The sequence below is a fragment of the Cebus imitator genome, unplaced genomic scaffold (genome assembly GCF_001604975.1).
Source record: "Cebus imitator isolate Cc_AM_T3 unplaced genomic scaffold, Cebus_imitator-1.0 Scaffold114, whole genome shotgun sequence".
NCBI classification, from domain to species: Eukaryota; Metazoa; Chordata; class Mammalia; order Primates; family Cebidae; genus Cebus; species Cebus imitator.
In genome coordinates, this window is record NW_016107429.1 from 373954 (window position 1) to 380060 (window position 6107).

Consider the following 6107-nt stretch of genomic DNA (forward strand, 5'->3'; position numbering starts at 1 on the left):
AAAAAAAAAAAAGTAACGATCTCTATATAATTTTTGTTGCTCTGAAAACAATGCATTCTTCAGATTTCACAGGAAAAGTCACTTTGTCAGTGAAGCATTTCTGACCCCACACTCATTCAATCCAAATAAATTTCCTTATGTTATGTATAAGTCATTAGAGTCATTCTTTTTTGTACCTGCATTTATCACAATTATGAACAAACATTCTGATGTTATTGTGTTATTATTTAAATTTATCTTTTCTTCCTCATTAAGTCAAAGCTCTATAATAGAAGATATGTGACTATTTTGCTTATCACTCAGTAACTGTTTATTGAGCGAACAAGTGAATAGTGTAAAAATTAAAAGGAATATATAAAAACAAATTAAGATAAATGTAATTAAAGAAGTAGAAACATTTCCAGCATTTGGAACTATGAGGAGTTACTGTAATAAAAACAAAATCATTATCTCTCTCATTTATACCTAAATAGAATAGATGTTGGATATGTGTGATTGGAAAACGTGGTATTAGATCATGGCCAAGCAAATTTGCTAAAACTTCATCTGAAAAGTTAAACAGACTTTCACGTAGAATCATTTGCAGTTATACAACAATAGGACTGCTACAGAGAAGTATGCCATTTTTCACATGGAAGGAAGAGACCAAAATAAAGATGCTCTGCAGAAGGTGTATCTAACTATATCAAAAATACCGATTTCCCCCAGTTATTTTTAAAATTTCATCAGTCAAATCAGTCCTAATTCCCTCAGAAAAGGTGAGAAGGCAGTGAAAAGACAATAGCTTTATTATATGGAAAATCATTCTAAATTATAAATATTCAATCACAGGGAAAGGAGAGTAGGCCTTATACTTTGGAGAGTATGCCTGAATATACTTCCTTTTACCCTTTCCTCCTTATACTCAGAAGAGGTCATATTTAGTTGGTTAAAAAAGGGAAATTACAGGAGAAATTAGAGTTACACAGCTGAATGGAACATTCCAATGTTTGGCTCCTGACACAAACAGCAAATTGAACTATACCATGCAAGAAAGCACCTCTGTAGGAACCAGAAAAGCAGTTGAGCAACCATAGTACTTGGTTATCATATCATAACAAAGAAAAAGGCATTGAAGAATGTAGGAAGGACAATTTTGCACTGTCTGAACTACCCCTCTGTGAATTCCAAGCAACACAGGGCAGAGAGAGTGTATGCTCTTGGGGAAGGGAGAGCAAAGTGAGTAAGACACTTTGCATTAGCACTCAGTGCTGCTCTGTCACACCAGAATACAATACGGGGCAGAATTCTGCTCGCACTTACAGCAAAAACCATCTACAGCAACCATGGGCCAGAGGAAAATCAGTCTCTCCAGTGAAATAAAACCAAGTCCTAGATGGCTTTGCTACCAGCTGACTAACGTGGCCTGGGGCATCAAATACATTTGAATGGCAGTCAGGCCACAGAAACTTCAGTCCTTGGTCAAGCCCTGGTGTTGTTCTATTCTCAGAGGCAGTGGACGGGGGTATGATTCAGTGCGGCACCAGCTGTGAAGACTATGAGAGTGCCTGCAGCACTACTCTCCCAACTCCAGGCAAAGAAGCTCAAGGAGATTCCTTCTGGTTGGGAAAAGGAGAAGGGAAAACAAACAAACAAACAAACCCAGAGGACTTTGTCTTGTATCTGTGGACAAGCTCACCCACAGTAAAATGAAGAACCAGGCAGATTTCTGAAGCTTCCAATTCCAGGCCTTTGCTCTTAGATGGCCCAGAAATGAATCCGCTGTATAATGGGATGAACCCAGTCCTGGCAGGATTTCACCATCTGCTCACTAAAGTGCCCTTCATTCTTGAATAAACATCAGCAGCAGTCAGGCAGTACTGGCCATAAGCCTTGAGCAAGTCCCAGTACTGTGCTGATCTGGAAGGCTGTGAGCTTCACACATGACCCAGCATTGTGCCAGCTATGGTGGCCATGGGAGATCCCATGTTACTCTTTTCCAAACTCTAGGTAATGCAGCACAGAGAGACTCCTTCTGTTTGGGAAAAAGAGGAGAAGAGTGAGAGACTGCCTGGTAAACCAAGGAATTCTTTCATCTTATCTGAATCCACCAAAACTGTATTTCCAGGAACCTGTAAGGGTCTCACTGTTCCTGGGCTTAGGGTGCCCTTTAAAGCTAAAATGCCTGGAGTAACCACAGGCTTAGGTCACAGCACTCAATCCCTTTTGAATTCTTTGAAAGTTCTCTTAAGAAGGATGAATACAAATGAACACAGACTGCAAAGTTTGAAATAAATACCAAACTCATCAATGCCCAGATATAAATAATGGTCTACAAGCATCAGGAACCTACATGGAAACGTAAGCTTACCAAACAAATGAAATAAGGCACTAGTGACCAATCTGAGAAATACAGGGATATATCATCTCTCAGATAGAGAATTCAAAGTAGTTGTCTTGAACTTGCGCAATGAACTTTAAGATAATACAGAGAAGGAATTCAGAATTATGTCAGAGAAATTTAACAAAGAGATTAAAATAGTTTTCAAAAATCAAGCAGAAACTCTGGAGTTGATAAATTTGATTGAATAACAGAATAATTTATCAGTCTCTCTATAGCAAAACTGGTTAAGCAGAAGAATTAGAACAAAAACAAAGACTTCCAACCTAGAAGAATGAACACTGTAGAGTTATCATTCAAACATGAAGGAGAAATAATGAAAGAAAGAAAAGAAAGAAAGAAAGAGAAAGAAAAGAGGAAGAGAGAGAGAGGAAGGAAGAAAGAAAGGAAGGAAGAAAAGAAGGAAAGAAGGAAAGAATGAAGGAAGAAACGAAGGGCTGAAGATTTTAGGGATTTTCTCAGCACTAGACATGTTTCACAAGAAGTGTTAAGGGAGTTCTTCAATCTGAAAGAAAAGATTGCTAACATGCAATAATAATTATCTGACGTTATAAAACTCATTGGTAAAATTAAGTGCACAGACTCCCAACACTGTAACTGTGGTATATAAGTCACATATATCCTGAGTAGGAGAAAGATAAACCTATCAAAATAATAATGACAACAATTTAAGAGATATATAATATTAAATATACATAGAAGCAACAAAACATCAGAAAGCAGGGAAATATAGTTAAAGTGTAGAGCTTTTTAGTTTTTTCTTTGCTCATTTTGTTTTTTCTTTGTGATCATAGTTAAATTGTCATAAAATAATTTGTTATAAGATGTTACTTGTTAACTCATGGGAACTACAAAACAGAAACCTATAATAAATAAAAAGCAAGAAATTAAAATATAGTTCCATAGAAAGTCACTGTTATATAAAAGGTGACAAGAAAGAAGGAAGAAAGGGAGTACCAAAAAAAAAAAAAAAAAAAAAAAAAAAAAAAAAAAAAAAAAAAAAAAAAAAAAAAAAAAAAAAAAAAAAAAAAAAAAAAAAAAAGAAAAAAAGGGAAAACAAAAAAAAAAAAAAAAACCAGAAAACAAATAACAAAATTACAGTAATAGGTTCTTATCTATCAATAATAACAATGAATATTAAAGGACTAAATTCTCCAATCAAAAGACACAGAGTGGTTGAATGGATAAAAATAAAATCCAACTAGATGTTGTCTATAAGAAACTCAATTAATCTGTAAAGACACAAATAGACTGAAAATGAAGGAATGAAAAAACATATTCCATGCAAATTGGAAACAAAAAAGGGCAGAAATAGCTATACTTATGCCAGATAAAATACATTTCAAGAAAAACAAACTAAAAAGAGGCAAAGAAGGTCATTATATAATGACAAAGGAATCAACTTAGAAGGAAGATGAAAAAAATGTAAACATATATGCACTAAACACTGGAACACCCAAATATATAAAGCAAATATTATTAGAGCTAAAGACAGAGATAGACCCTAATACAATGATAACTAAGGACTTCAACACCCCAATTTTATTACTGGACAGATCATCTAGACAAAAAATCAGAAAATAACAGCAGCTATGGTACATTCTATTAATGTCTGTTAGATTCATTTGTTCTAAAATGCCAGTTAAGTGTGATATTTGTTTTCTGATTTTCTACCTAATCTTCACCACACAACATAGAACAATTTCCAGGATAGACCGTGTGTTAGCACACAAAATAATTCTGAAACATTTCAAAAAATTAAAATTAAAATAATATCAAGTATCATTTCTGATTGCAATGGAATAAAACTAAAAATCAGTAAGAGAAACTTTGGAAACTATAAACACATGGATTTTAAACAATACACCCCTGAAGAATCATTGGATCAACAAAAATATTAAGAACATTTAAAAAATTTTCTTGAAATACAATATGTTAAAATTTATGGAATACAGAAAAAGCAATATTATGAGGGAAGTTTATTGCAATAAATATCTACATCAAAAAAGTAGAAAAAACAAGCACACAAAATAATGATATTTCTCAAAGAATTATAAAAGTGAGGGAAAACCCAACCCAAAATTAGCAGAAGAAAATAAATTATAAAGATCAGAGCAAAAATAAATAAAAATGAGAATTTAAAAATACCATGAAAATGACAGAAAAGTTGGTTTTTTGAAAAAATGAACAAAATCAACAAACTTTTCGTCAGGTTAAGAAAGAGGAGAGAAGATGCAAACAAATGAATTTGGAGACAAAATAGGAGATTACAACCAATACCACAGAAATTCAAAGGATTATTAGAGAATATTATAAGCAACAATATGCTAATAAATTGGAACGCCTAGAAAAAAGTGAATAACTTCCTAGACAAATAAAACCTAACAAGAATGAACTATTAAGAAATCACAAACCTAAATAGAGCAGTAACAAGTAACAATATGACAGAAAGGGAGAAAACTTTTGCAATCTATCCATGTGACAAAGCTCTAACATCCAGAGTCTGCAAGGAACTTAAACAGATTTGCAAGAAAAAACAAACAAACAAACAACTATATTAAAAAGTCAGCAAAGTGTGTGTGTTTTAGGCCTTCTTTACTTTGTGGCTGAAAGTTTATCTTATATATGTCCAGCCCAAGTCCTAGAATTAGCCATTTCTCTAAGAACATCTGATATCTTTTATTGGACAACAGTATTATAAACGAAGATTTGAGTGTTAGGTGAGATCACTGCCATTGGGTTTTTATTTATTTTAGTTCCTTGAACTGGCAGAGCACAGATATAGCTGTTAGAAACCTAGCTGTAACCATCTACCATCCATTTACTTAATTGTTCAATTCCTGTTAACATATTTAGCAGTATCACAATTGTTCATGCATATTCCCAAAGGCACAAATTTTATTGACAAGAATATATTGCTTACATGCAATTTATTTTGCCTTTTGTGTTACAGACCCCACTCATTTTCCAAGTTAATTAGGCCATTACCTTTGCCACCATGTTTTCCATTGAGACTGTTTCATGCATTTGTTATTCATTTATAATTTCTTTGTCACATTCTGAACTTTGCCCTGGAATCCTTTGACTTCTTAAACCATCCATCTAAATTTGCATATACTAAGGTTCCACTCTGCTATGAAGTGGGTTTTGTCAAATGTATCATGACATGGATTCATCATTACAGTATCATACAGAAAAGTCTTACTGTCTAAAAAGCCAGTGTTCTTCTCCATTCATCTTTACCCTCCTCCACCAAGAATCTCTGCCTTCACAGGAGCAAATGCTGATACTATGTCTACTGCATTTGCTAGGAATAATAAAGCTTCTTTTTCTCTGAGCCAGAGATCTTGAGTTTTCTACCTATGAATGGGTAGCAGGAGAATTTGTAAACTAGCAACTTTTATAAAATTTAAAATCCCTTCTCTGCCTTGACAATGAAATACACATATTGAATTAAAATACATAATAGAAATAAATATGAAACATTTAGCAAATTTTTTAAGAATACACAGAAGTGTATCTTCATGACTTTGAAAAATGTCTTAAACAAAATACATACATAAAATTAACTATAAAATAAAAAAAAAAACCTACAATTCAATTATATCTGGAAACTTAATTTCATCAGCAAAATGCAGAATGGGCCTAAGGAAAATTTTATAATTAGTATTGCCAGAAATAGGAAAGGAAAGCAGAAAATACTTTTTTAGTTTATGTCATAGACATG

The 6107-nt window shown here is 33.2% G+C and overlaps 1 long non-coding RNA gene across 1 annotated transcript in view; it reads right to left on the reverse strand.

The window, feature by feature from the left end:
- The window catches only part of LOC108311357, a 13899-nt gene that overhangs the window by 5251 nt on the left and 2541 nt on the right, over positions 1–6107 (reverse strand). The window lies entirely within an intron of this gene.